Source organism: Coccinella septempunctata, chromosome 3 (assembly GCF_907165205.1).
Source record: "Coccinella septempunctata chromosome 3, icCocSept1.1, whole genome shotgun sequence".
NCBI lineage: Eukaryota > Metazoa > Arthropoda > Insecta > Coleoptera > Coccinellidae > Coccinella > Coccinella septempunctata.
The window spans coordinates 40,254,934-40,269,963 of NC_058191.1; the positions used below are offsets into that span (position 1 = coordinate 40,254,934).

Consider the following 15,030-nt stretch of genomic DNA (forward strand, 5'->3'; position numbering starts at 1 on the left):
TTTTATAGTAGGCTAAGAATTTTTCAATATATCTTCGTAAAAGTTATGACAGCAAATTGAACTAAACGAAGTGAGTTGCGAGAACAGTAACGCACAATCTGTTTGTCTCTCTCAAGTTTTTCGTAAAATGATAGTACGGGATTTTATTATTCGAAGAAATTTATGCAGGAACTTTCGTGAAAGAAGCCACATCGGTCAGGTCGAGGGACTGATAACAGCAAGACCAAATCCTTCCACTACATCAGTCAAGCAATGTTTTCATCCACCGCGCGAATAAAAATCCCATTAGTCCGTCAGGAGCGATGCAAATCATCCCGAAAAAAAAATTTATGTTGATTCCCTCAGAAGAATGCAGACGGAATTAAGCCGTAAGTCTCTCGCGGTCGAACCAATATCAATAAAAATTCTTATCGGACTTATATATAATAGATGACCAGAACACCAGAGTTGATTTTTTATTACCAATCAAGCTGAAAGAGTGCCGCAGACCTCTCGGGCTTCTGGCATAGCCAGAAAGCCCGTCGAATTTGAATAATATTAAAACCAGAAAATCGACTAATTAGTATCGGAATGATCCGGTCGCATAAATTCTTGATTGCTGATTGGTTTTCAAATTGAAAAACGACTCATGGTTATTCATAAGCTGAATTATCTCGCGTAGGACGCTTGTTTAAATAGTACACGGATAGATGCGTCATTTCTTTTCTTGGTTTCTACAAAATATGAGATATAACACCACTGGAAAATATAGCATTAGTGGTTAGCGGCCAAATATTAAATTGAATGGGTGTAGAGAAGTTATTACTTCGACACAAAAAAGTGGATGTCTTCAGAACCAACATCTTCAAATGTATGTTGAAAGATAACCACTCGAATAATGGCTACTGAAGTTTAAGTATCATCAGATGCAATCAAAAGAGCAATAGTAGGTACTATTGCTCAGTAACCAGTTTGCAATGATTCCCAACAAGTTGGTTTTTGGTACAAGTCTTCACAACGTTGTTAGAAAAATTATGTGAAAAGTCCTCAGTGTAGTTTGTTCTTATGGTTCATTTTTATCCGAGGTTGAAGATCACAAAATTTGGATTTTCGCGTTCAATAAATATAAAGGTAAAAGCTTCTAGAAAACGAAGGAGAAAAAGTTGTATATCGTAAAATACACAACTTACGGCCGGATTCATAATCAAACCTAAAGTCCCTTTTTTAAAGCTTCCTCATTTTAAGCTTAAAGCTTCCTTTTTTGTCATTTTTGGTAGGGTTGAAGGAAGCTTTAAAATTAAAGTGACTTTAGGTTTGATTATGAAACCGACCGTTAACTCTATTTGTTTGAAAAGTCAACACAAGTTGAGCAAAATTATTCATGGCTTTTTACGTCCAGTTTCATAATCGAATTTAAAGTCGCTTTAAGCTTAAAACTTTCTTTACTGTAATTTTAACGGCCGGTTTCATATTCAAACCTAAAGTCGCTTTAATTTTGAAGCTTCCTTTAACCCTACTAAAAATGACAGTAAAGGAAGCTTAAAGTGACTTAAGGTTTGATTATGAAACTGGACGTTAAAATTACAGTAAATAATTACATGGAATGGTCTCAAGAATTGCAATTTAAGGTCCATCAGGTATCTGGTGAAAAAAATTTCGGAGTTATTTTCCACAGAACTTCAAGAATCGATTCAAACCATCAATAGAAAGGTAACAACTGACAGAGTTCTCAAAAAATCGATTGAAAAGAGTTTTCCCCCCATAAATCAATTTTTTCAACTGCGCGCATTGCATGTTCATGTAGGTAGGTGAACGCGAGGCATGAACTTCGATTTCCCGATGCCGGAGCAATGAAAATAGTTCCATTTCCAGTTGTTTAACCATAAAAACTTAATTCCGAATATGATTAATTACCCACCGCCTCTCGTTTTTCAGTCCGACCATTCACGATATCATAATTATATTCGAGTTAACGAACTGTGTAAAACTGAGCGGAGATATAAATATCAAGGATAGGTATAAAATACCTCTTCCTTCACACGTACGAGCCTGGCATTAGTTACATGGCGTGATCAAGGGAATATAAGATATTTTACGCAAGAAAATAATTTGTCAAAACGATTAAAACTGGGAAGAATGCGGCAGTGGTAAGAAATAATTGGAAGGAATAAGTTATAATAATATGGCGGCGATCTGAGTCAATTAAGATTTACCTCACGTAATCTACAATTCTGTTAACGACGAGAAAACAAATACGCATCAAACGTTACGTATTAGAGAGATGGAGAAATGAGTTTGTTCGGTAGGCAGTCAGAACTGTACATTAATAAAAGGAAGAAAAGAAATATTTACAAATATGCAGAATAACCTACACCAAGATTGAAAAACGTCAGAAACGTTGGCATGTATTTCCGGGGAAACTGGTCATGTGGCAGCTTTGGTTCCAGGAAATTTAAGCTTACTATACGACCATCTATGGAATAAAAGATATGGCCATTTTAAGTTTTCATAATGAGCTGTGCCAACCCTGCAAAAACAAAATTACCTTTAGAATAACTAGCTGCATCTGTGATAATACACATCTGTGGATCTTTTAAACAGGGTTGTATCCAGCCAAAATACCCAACTTTTCAAATTTCACAGATATGCTTCAATTTTTGAACATCAAATTACTCGAAAACGGCGCATTATATGAGAAAATATGAAAATTACTTCCATTTCAAAAAACATTCAAATTTTCATTGGATAGGGTTCAACTTTGAAAAGGGGAAAACTGGAAGACGTGGATGATACCTTGTGTTCGAAAAAGATTAATCAAATAAATGAAAAACTATATTCCGAAATTTATTTCATTCGATAAAACCGTTTGTGACATAGAACTGAAATTAACATTTTTTTAATGGTTTTTCAACAGCCTGTATCTTTTAAACCGAGACGACAGGAAAAAGTGTTTCTTTTGACCTCAAGAATCTACTGTTGAAATATTTGTACGAGGCAGAGACTGACCCTGTATACAGGGTATTTCACGAGTGGTTGGTCATAGGCTAGTGGTGAATGCAGCTCATCTAGGCCTTTCAGGAAAGTTGCTATTTTTGTACTTTAGGCCATTCGTTTCGGAGATACAGGCTAATTTATGGATTTTCTCCTTAATTTTCGATATCTATAACGTAAGAATGAGTGGTCCTATTTCAAAGTAAGTTTGTGGGCTCGTTGACTTCCAATAAACCTTCAAGATGGCAGATGCAATATTCAGATAATCAAGACAGTCCTCAGAATATTGAGATTCATCTGTCAAATATCAAAATCTATATTTTTTTGGATCAGTTGAAAAACTTTTGCTTTCAGAATTGAAAAAAAGAACATTTTTGTCAATCTATTTCAATTTTCACATTTTTGAGAATACGGTCCTGTGTTCAATTCTTTAGTTATAATTATCATTGCTATCTGTAGACATTTTAGATAGCAAAAGCCGCCATTCCAATTATATTTCCTTCTGAGACATGAACACACCAAATGTTTAAGCACGTTGCCTAAAAACTATATTTAAAATTATGAAATTTTTCGAAATTATCAAATAGGTATTAGATGGAATGACGGGTAAGAACGATCTAGGAAAATGTAGGTATTATTTCGAGATTGTGTCTGCTCTGCAATATGGAGAAGTTCATATTGCTCAGAAAATATGCATTTTTTGTATATTGAATATTCATTATGTGACTTGATTCCGAAGAAGGATATAACCAGTCTTCTGCCTAAGATGTGATAATTCTCTAAGAATTTATAGTTCAATAATACATTTTTCAAATATTTATAATTTTTAGGCAGCGTACTTGGTGGGAGATGAGGATTCAGAATGCTGAATAATTGAAAAGAGGGCTTTTATTACTTTGAATCTCAGTAGAAGGCATTGAAAATTATATATAAAAGTGAAAACAGTATTGCTTTCTCAAAAGTGAACCAGAAATAAGATTTATTTTGTTCGTTTCCCTTTTGGAACAAGTGTGCCATGCGAAGTGAAAATTAAATTTGATTAAAAAATATGTTTTCTTCGATTCTGTTAACAAAAATTCTTCAAGTGATCCAGAAAATATAGATTTTGATATTTGAAAAATAATTCTTTTGAGTTTTATCCTGATAATCTGCGAATTGCCTGTGCCATCTAAAAGGGCTATTGGAAGTTAACGAGCCTAAGAATTTTCATCAAAATCGTACTACTCGTTCTCAAGTTATGGATGTCGGAAATCCATAAATCACCCCGTATCTCTGAATCTGATGGCCTTTGGGTACAAAAGAATCAACTTTTCTGAAAGGCCAAGATGACTCTCATCCATCATGAGGCTATGGCCAACCGCTCGTGAAACACCCTGTATAGCAACCCTCGTAGTGTAAGATTGGACAAAAACAAAAAAATATTGAATTGAAAAGTTTGCCTGAGAGGTGGATAAAAGTAGAAGCAAGCTATGGAGAATACTTTGCACGATATTTCTTCTGGAATAAATGCGTCTTTAACCATAAGAAAACTTCAAATATATGAATGAGCAGAATTTGCTTTTCCAGGTGGATGTACCAACTCATCCTCTCTCTCCTCTGATCATCCGTTGTTATCTCGAATGCGATACACCGAACAGCGTTCCATAATATCGGCTCGGGATCGATTCCCCGTATATTTTTCCTGACCATGCGAATTCCACGAGCAAAAAAAAAAATAATATTGCCATCCAGCAAACAGAACCGCTACCGTTCGACGGATTCATTTCGCGACATCGCAACATCGGCCTCGAAAAATTTCCATATTGAAACATATTGCGGAGAGATTGACTCGATTTCCAATTTTGCGGTGAACATTCCTGTGCGACAGGATCAAATAAAGATGCCCGGAATGCCGGCGTGTCGTAATAACATAACGACGTTTTTGATAAAACATATTATTGAATTCGAGATACCTGCCTTTAATATTTTCAACAAAGATTATAGAGTAGAAAGATAGGAAACGCCCTCATATCGCTAGTACTAAAAACCGACTACATTTTGGCCAGTGAAAACACGCGTGACAATAAGATGGCGTTAAAAACGCACTATCAATACAGGAAAACTTTTTGATAACAGTTTTCTGTTTTTTAATTGAGGGGCGCGAAATTCGAATTCTTTTTCTCGAAATGCATTCCAATATTGACTTTGTTTCTATCAGAAAACAAACATCCTGAGCGACAAAACAAAAGTATGGTTTTGCTTTGTGATCAGGATGTTAGTTTTCATCTAAATATTGTTTGGAATCAATTGATATCAACAAAAAATGCTGTTGGATGTGCTATATGTTTATTTGCAATTCACAAAAAATTTACAAAAATTGAAATAGTGGGCAGTAATTGAAGCTTTAACTAGGACACTAATGCATATGGTGATTTGCTATACGTCGAAGGTGTTGTTTCTGTACAATAGGTTGTTCTGAATTAATGAACTTAGTTGAATTTGTAAAATATACATATATCAGAAATTAATATGAACCAATATTCAACATACCATCATAGCATACATATTCCAGTTACTTACATATGTAGGTATTATTTAAAGAATTTTCAGAACCTTACAGACATATGCAAGACCTGTATGTAAGTATAGTTTCTTGGTGCTTTTTTTATGATTTCCTTATGATATGGTCTCTTCATGACACAATATACAAATTGATTAATGAATGAACAAAACACTCACAGCAGGTTTCATAAAACTTTGACTTTCCAAACAACAATTTGACAGTCACTCGGTTCCCAAATGGAAATCAATAAAACCTCTGCATTTCTGAATATATTGAAATAGTAGTAATTGAGAATCATTGAATGGACCTATAAAGATCATCATTTCCCCTTAATAGGCCGTTCATGCAAGGGATGCTTTCTGCATACAAAAATTTACGTCGATGTTCTCAATTGACCTGCAGTAAAATGTTCATCACACATGGTGTAGTAAGTAGTGTTTGCTGAATTATTGTCTTCAAGCTCTGAGAATTTTATCCACTTCGGAGCACTGAAAATAAGAATCAATGAATGACCGATTCACATGTTACGACTTTTAATACGTACGCTTCCATTTTCCTTAGTTGAGTGAAAAACTTAATCACGTAAAATACATTTTATTATTTGATCCACCGTTCTTCACCGTTCAATAATTTTCGAACAATATTTTGATGTTCTCACCAAGAAATAAGACAAAAAACTCCAAAAATCAGCAACTATAATAGAACGAGCCAGATAAACAAAAAGCGGAATGAGAATCAAAACAATCAAAACCTCTTTGATCAAAATTGACGTCTGAAAGCTTAAAAAATGTCATATATTTCTGCAAATGGTACTCAAATTAATATTTTAACCAGTCCTAGCGTTTTAAAAACACGCGTGACACACAGATGTCGCGCAAATCGCTTTATTCGCCTCGTTTCCCATCTTTCTACTCTATAATCTTTGATTTTCAATTTTCTATAAGGGGAATATGGAGACGTTGCCGAGAGAAGCGCCCTTTGTCAGTACGCGAGCGAAAGTATAAGTCTTTAATAAAACATTCGGCCTCTTTTAAATAACGATTAGACGCATAGTATGACGAGGAGTGGGCGCTGTCGCGTAATTTTTAAACAATAGGAACAATGGCACCTACGACGAGGCGCAAGACACCTGACATATGCCTGTAGTAATGAACTCTACACTATTGGGTTCTGTTATGTCTCACAACAGTTCTTACAGGCGTATCCTCCGCTATTTTATTTGTCATTCACTGTTGTGACAGCCGCATATAGTAGCGCTTATGCGGCTGCCAAGGTTTCATTCAGGTTCTTGCATAACATGGATCTTCGCATCCTTCACCCTGAGCTTGTGGCTGATTCAGTCGGCAAGGATTCATGTATTTCCGCCGTTTCTTACACAGCTTTTCTCGAATTTTTGTTGTGTGGGATGTCGAAGATGGATTCGTCTTAATTCTAGAGCAATCGCACAGAAAAGAGACTTAAAACATGTGGTTATTTTGAAATTTTGTAGCACTACCTAGTGAAGAGATCTCCACAGCTTTTATTACCTACTCGTTAGAAGAAAATTTACGACCTTGTCTTCATTTGAGGAAAGAGATGATAGTCGGATATGGCCAAATCTGTTAAATAAGGGGGATTTTCTAGTAATTTAAACCCTAAATCACGAATTTTTTGCATGGCAACATAAGATTTGTGTGCAGGGGCGTTGTCCTGCAAAAACTAAACACCTTTGGATAGCTTTCCGCGTTTTTTCTTTTTAATTTTTTTCCGTAGAGTGGTCAGTAATGTCGAATAGTAGCCTTCGGTTATTGTTCAACCCTAAACAAAGAACTCAATCATGATTACTCCATGGCAATCTCAAAAAGCTGAAGCAAGAACTTTTCCAACAGATTTTTGGACACGAAACTTCTTAGGTCTTGGAGAACCAGAGTGACGTCATTCCATCGATTGTTGCTTTGTTTCTGGATCGTAGAAATGTACCCAAGTCTCATCCATAGTAACAATTCGGTTTAAGAAGTTGACATCGTTTTCAAATCGAGCACAGATCGAACGCGATGCTTCTACCCTTGCACGCTTTTGGTCAACATTCAAACATTTGGGGATCCATTTTGCTGCAATTTTTCTCATGACCAAATTGACGTGAACTATATGATGAACGCGTTCGTATGAAATATTCAGTGCTTCAGATATCCGTTTTAGCCCAATTCGACGGTCTGATAAAATCATGTCATGAACTGAATCGATATTTTCGGGGACTGACACAGAAACTGGCCTGCCCGATCGGTCATCATCTTCAATGGAAAGTTTACCTCTTTTGAAGTTAGCAGTCCAATTTTTCACGGTAGCATACGGACATTGATCACCAAGGGTATTAAGCATATCTTCGTAAATCTGCTTACCTCTTAACTCTTTTAAATACAGGTACTTGATTATGGCTCGATACTTGGATACTTTGGCTTAATGCAAGTCCATTTGAAAGACCCAGAGTTTTGTAGTGTCATATAGATTTAGCTAGTTATTCTGAAGGAAATTTTGTTTCTCTAGGGATGGCATAGATCATCATGCAAACTTAAAATGGCTACATCTTTTTATCAAGGCCGATTCGAAAAAAATAGTATAGTAAAAAAGTGTTTCTTTTGATCGAATGTTATTTCATATTTGCAAACATTTCAAAGGTAAAGAATATTACTATGATATGCAGGAATAAATTGCTAGATGAACCATTTGAAATAAGACCGAAATTATTGTTTGAGTAAGTCGCCAATGCGTTGTATCGTTCCGACCACCCAGTAGAGTTTTGAAAAATTATTATAGATGCAGTGTCTGTTTCCATTATTGTACAATTTCTTATAACCCTTTGAAACTTGTCAGTCGACTCTGCAGCACCCTATACTTGGCTCAAACATAACATTGCTACTATTATAGGTTCTACAAAAATTGAGCATCATCTCGTGAATACTTTCCATTGTTATGGACAAGTTTTTCAACATTATCTACTAATTTGACCCCAACAAAGTTTGTACAGGACTTCGTTTAGGCACATCACAGCTAGAGGCCGATTTTCAATCAAATTCAATTGGTTTTTCTTCGGATATCGTCTATAATTCCGAAACCAATTATGAATCCACAAGGCAACTGAAATTAACCTAAAAATCGGTACCAAAATTTTCACGTATTTCATTCGGTGTATCCTTCAAGCCTTCCTATGATAGAAATCTTCGAATTCCCACGTAAGCGGGCTCCGCGTAATCGATAAAGTCTGCGAATTTTCCGACTAATACCAACAATGTCCCCGCGGTACGCAAACCATGTCGCAAGGTAATCAAATATTGATACTCCGATACCGGTCTGATAAGGAAAAGGTACAGAGAACGGCTTCTTGTCGCGGTGCGTCGTCAACCTTATCGGCAAACACCATTCCCATCCGACTTCTTGCGAAAGCTCGCTGAGAAGATTACCCACCTGCATAATGAGGAAGCTGCATCGCTATCGCTAATGGTTCTTTTATCGGAGACGAGGTAAATGAATGAATTCTAAAATCAACATGCCCACTGTACGGCGCAGTTTGCCGGAATGGGTTCGGTCAGATGGAAGGATGTACGTTACGTTACGTGAAGAGCGTATTTAGAAAACATTGCAGTAGAGAATTAACATGGAGAAGTTATTTTGAATAGAAAAAATTATGGATATCTTATTGTGACGTGGGAGAGGTCACCATGTTGTGAATTTTGTGAAGATGCTAGATTTCACAAAGGTTTTTTAACTACCCTCATGTTCTGGTTAATCTACAAGGACTTGGAATGGGAACCAATTACAGAATTCATGAAGAGAGAGGCGAAGAGGATATTCGACAGAGCCAAACAACATCCAAATGAAGAACTACGAAGATTAGTCGACTACGATCCAACAGAAGAAGCTAGAAGGTCAAGAACCTACCACCGAAGACCGAGAGATCAGTCAAGGATTTAAAAAGTAACCGAAGAAGAGCTTAACCTATAAAAGATATAGGCAGCATACAACTATCAACACGACTATGATCGTGTGAGAGTCCAGAAACCATAAGAGTCAACTGGTTAATAGGCAAAATGCCCGGAACCTATGAAGAAGCAGTTAAGGGTTTTTAGTGGGCCTGGAGCTCAGGAGAGTGAGAATCCCCACACTTATTCCCCCTCAGGAGAGAGTGTTTCGTCTGACTTGCAGATTTTCCCCCTGCTACACAAAGAAAATGTTCTGGCAATAAAATTGAGTGTTTTTCCAAGAATTGGAACAAAAGGGAACATTAATAATGAAAATACCAAATATTCAGTTCGATTTTGAAGAAAAAACCTCCACCATCCAACATCTACCCGGCATCAACTTCTATCATCAAATCCAGCAGAGTATTGGGAGATCATAGTGCAGCATTATTCCTTGACATTAGTAGAGCTTTTGACAGCATATATGACACTTTATAAACTGAAGAATATGAACTGTCCTGATTATTTGATATGTCTGCTGAAGGAGTACGTAATGAACAGTCAAGGTGAAGTTGCTCGACCACACGTCCACCTCTTTTGGCAACTAACAGGTAGTCCCACAAGGATCACCTCTGGCTACTCTTTTCAGCAGAGTTTACTGCTAGGATATCCAAAATTCCACCGAATTCATTTCAAAGCTGTACACACGACAATTGGCAGATGATACATCTCTTGTCAGTCGCGATAAAGCTATTGCAAAACTGTAGACAACAAGTTTCGTTAGACGAGACGATGACTTGGGTTAACCACACAGAGGCTCTACGTAAACCCGGAAAAATCCGCATTTTTAACAATAAAATCTCGCCAAACTCTACAATATTGAAGCTTGGAAGCACCAACACAAGATGTCAAGAAACAGCTATGTACCTTGATGTTAACTTAGATCAAAAGTTGTACTTCAAAAAACATGCAACTAACATGAAGCAAAAGTGCATCAGCAGGAGTAAACACTGATGAAGTTTGACACATAAAAAAGAAGGAATGGGCAAAATACGGATACCCACATACTATTCAAGGCAATATGTCGCCCTTTATCGGAATAAACCAACCAATATACCTTTCTGCAACTGAGGCAATAAAGAAATCCACTTCATAACCAAACAGCCTGCTTTATGAAATATCAACAATTAAACCTAGAGACCTCCGCATTAAAGAACTTCCTGAAAAATTTGCTGAACAAAACACAACATGGAGATTTTACCAACTAGGACGAACTTCATTGTTGCTGAAATCATAATTTTGTTGGTTCACAAGAGATCAGAGAGATGATTTTATTTTCAAACCAATGTATGTATGTCTGGTAATACCAATATAAGGCAGCGGTCCAACAATGGGAGTTGAACAGAATAATCCTCTGCAGAAACACTCCTGGACTTACTCAGTCAAAGAAGTTCGTGATGATTTTATCGACCTACGCCAGAAAACTGCTGAAGCTGTCACGAGCTGAGCTTCGGGTGATGGTGTATCATTGTATCATATAGGAAAGTTATCAAAAGACATTTGTAGGATCTGTAGAGCAGAAGCAGAAACAGCTTAACACATGGTATGCAAGTGTCCGGAGCTGGCTGGCCTAAGAACCACTCATATGGGGAAACTAGTCCTGGATACTCACGATGTAAGGGCTAAGGCCCCTTAGGATGTTGTGGGTTTTATCAACATCATTGACGACCTCTTGGGTTCCTATGAATGAGTAGGGTAGAGAACAAAAGATCTACATGGTCGCAGTTCCCGAAAGGCTTATCTCGTAGAGCCAAAAGCTTACGTTGTTCTAACACGTCCTGTATCTGTGCATCCATGGGGCTTTCTCTATGGAGGACAAACCATTCTCACTGAAACTTCATAAGCTGTTGAACATTTGTAAGTGAATATCCTACAATTCGATACAGAACCGTCCCAAAACAGCTTCGGACGCATCCTTACGTCGACGTTTTTCTCTATACGCCTACGTGACATATCGGAATGGATAATATTAGATAGTGGAAGTCGAACATAACGATAGCGTCTGAATGATGAATAGAATAGGTCGGTGATTACAATGTACACGTGAATGGGGTGTGAGGTCATTAGTTTGCGTCATTGTCAGTGAAGGGGCACACATGGCGACATTTATATTATGTGTCCGTATGGCTGTGTGTGTGGTGTCTGAGATCTCGCTCGCGACTTTTCTCATAAATAGCGACCGCACCTAGGGCATTGTTCGCGTTGCTTCAGTTTCGCCAATGGAGAATTGCATTTGCATCTGCCAGTTGAAGTTTCTTCATTAATTCAAAGACGAGGCGTATTCATCTACGGTCGTTTTTGGTTGTGCGAAAGTTTTCAAACAACTGTCTCGAGGAGCAATACGAATAATCCTCGTGACGACTTTACCTTACACCACTACACAGAGGGACATAGATAACAGAAAGTCCAATATCAATGAATTTATTGGGAATTAATTTCAACTGAGCCAAAATGGAAACAATGTTTAGGAGGAAAAAGTATTTCTTTTGACCTCAGAAATCTTCTGTTTAAATATATCCTACAAGTCAAAGACACACCCTGAATATCGATTTTTCCGAAATGATTCACGGATTATTAAATCGCGCTGGTTCAAAAAGGCTCAAGTGCTGAAGCACCATCAGCACCACATAATACTCAACTTTCCTTAATGATAAACCTCAACTCAAATCGACAGTTTACCGCGTTAAATCATCGAAATGGTAGTATTATGAATGAAAAAGTGATGAAATCCAACGTTCATCCGACTTTATACGAGCCTCTAATAAAGAACGGGCTCATTTATGGAGATCATGTCGCTGCCTGGGAAGTTAACCTGGGGATTATATTGAGTTATTGACATCCTGAAAATTTCATAAGCTGATGTATGGCATAATCATGGATCGGCCGAAATAAAAGACGTACGAGACGGGGGATTAAAACATATTAAGCACATTAAAGAGCCATTTGGAACGGAACAAGTGCCATAAATTAAATTTCATACATTTTATATACATTTTAAAACAAACAGGGTGATACAGGGACACTGGGCGTATTATGCATGAGAGAGGATGTGAAAAAATCGAAACGAATAACTCAACAATTCGACGAACTTGTCGAAGTCACTCGAATTATTCACACTCGTGCGATATGTTTCGAATCCCATGGATTTTTAGGTTAGGTTCATCTAAATGATCACCTAATACTCTAACCAAGAGTCAATATAAAAATCAACAAATATTACGATCTAAAACGAACTTTGTAAAGATGGACTGGCCAGGAAGAAAACAATGTTTAGCTCGAGGAATGATTTGATCTAAAAGGAAAATTTCAATACTTCTCAGCTATTTTCACAAGGGTAGAGGTTAAGCTGATTCTTCTATAGTTTACTACGTTCAACTTAACGCCATTTTTGAAAACTGGCTTTCTTCCAGTCAGAGGGCGGTCTTCATTCAATGTTTTTTCTCTACATTAAGAAAGTTCTCCCTTGGGAAAGAGATTAATCAGCAAGGTAATCAGGGAAAACTTCGCATCTGATACCTGATATAATTTCTAATCTTTTGTTTCGACACAGACTACCGGGAGAGTATAAATAAACCAGGTGGGCGGTAATACCTAAACGAACACGAAAGAATCAGCAGTCCGTAATAATGATTTATACTGTTTACGGTGGCACAGATCGTAAATAATGGAGTAATTCTAATTTATTGTCAGTTGTGTATGCAAATCGTATAATAGGATCAGTGTTTATTGGTCGCATATTGGTGGCAGTTGCATATAATCGGTTCAAATTTTTTGAGTTATTGAGGTTCATTTTTCTGGGATTATAGATATCATCCGGTCACTTTCGACTTCTTATCGCTCGTTATTACGCCTCAAAACGGTCGGTTTGACGTTGAGGATGGTTGATGGCATGTGAAAAGCCATAAAGGGAATCTATTCTGCTTTCTATACACAATGATGAATTTGTCATTTGTAAAAGAGGAAATCTGATTAACAAGGGATCATAAAAAGTTAGAATAATATGGGCACTTGCACTCCAGGCACAAAATAAGAGCCTTTTCACATTGACGTATAGATCCACTTAGTTAAATAATGATAATGGAAGTTTGGAGGAGGCTATACTTACAATCGAATTTATGAACTATGTTTTTTGCTCAAAAACAGCTGTCAGACTCATCCATAGAGCTAGGCTAACTAATCTAAGAGCTATCATAGATGTCAGGATAGTGTAGACATAGACCTCACCTACACAAACTTGACCTCGTCTACAAACCCCCTGTAGGCTTTGCTTAGAGGAGGACGAAACTATCTCAATAATTCTAGTTTTGTCTTTCATGAGATCTCTGTGAAAGTGACAGAAGCAGTTATGGCTAAATACACTCCTGGACAAACAGAATGTTAACAAAATTCCATTTAATATAACTTTTCAAGGTGAGCATCGATTTTGATTTGTTGTCTATTTGTAGCCTTCTTCATCTAGATTCTTACCTGATCTTGAGTCGGCAGAAATGTTTATCGAATTTGATGGTATAGAGGGTAGAACTGAAATTTGTAATTTCCTCTAAATTTCTGAACACCCTGTGGAGTTAATTAGTGATTCAATCGAAATTCCTGCCGACTCGACATCAGGTGATGAAATGAGCTACAAATAGACAACCAAATGATCAAAATCGATGCACACCTTAAAAATTTGGTGAAAAATTATTCTGTCCGGTTTTTTTTTGTCCAGGAGTGCAGTTAGGCGATGTTAAGCCTTGTCGACATGTCGACTATCTGTTATGACTGTCTTCAGTTCTCCCATTCCGTATTCAAACGGACCGTCGTCCTTTTTCCACCTCCGTCCTGCGTTTTCTATTAAAACTCCTAAGTAAATTCATAAATCCGTAATAATTTCGTGATTTTTACGACACAAAGGCCATTAAACGAGCTCCGGGGAAGTACAGGTAATCTAATAAACTTCGTTCTTTGTTTTCAGCTAAATGGGATACTAAATAATTTATGCAGCTAAGGAGAGCGGGCGTCTGAGGATATTTCTTGTACACCATCCTCGAGGAAAGAGGGATCCGGACCTGGGACATATTATGTCTGGGCATGCAAGTATCTTGACTTAATATTTAACGTAACGTGGTGGAGCTATATTAATTACTCAAGGTAGAGGTGAAATTAATCATACTTCTCGGGACTACTTGACTTTTATATCCAGCGGTCACGGAGATGATTAATTTGGACGGGTCCCCTTTAAAAATGGGACCGGATCACTTTCCGGTTCTTCTACTCCCCCATTTGTCCTGTACCTTGAGATCCTTTATATTGCTCCTCTGAATTTGCGGGAATTTTACACGCTGAATTTGCGCGATCTCGTTTGTAGTTAGCAGACAGCGAAAATCTCTGTTCGATTTGAATATCGCTGCTTATGATGATGAAACTTTTAGTTCAGGTGATGAAACTACCAGTTCTGATGATGAAACTACCAGTTCTGATGATGAAACTACCGGTTCTGTTTCGATTCACTTTTTAATTTTGATTTTAATTTCCGAGAGTCGT

The 15,030-nt window shown here is 37.2% G+C and overlaps 1 long non-coding RNA gene across 1 annotated transcript in view; it reads left to right on the plus strand.

Annotated features, from left to right (window-relative positions):
- LOC123309801 overlaps nucleotides 1-14,554 on the plus strand; it is a 97,612-nt gene extending 83,058 nt beyond the window's left edge. Inside the window, exon 3 of the long non-coding RNA XR_006537290.1 lies at nucleotides 14,462-14,554. This is a non-coding gene — a long non-coding RNA (uncharacterized LOC123309801). The remainder of the gene's footprint in view (nucleotides 1-14,461) is intronic.
- The last annotated feature ends 476 nt before the right edge of the window (nucleotides 14,555-15,030 follow it).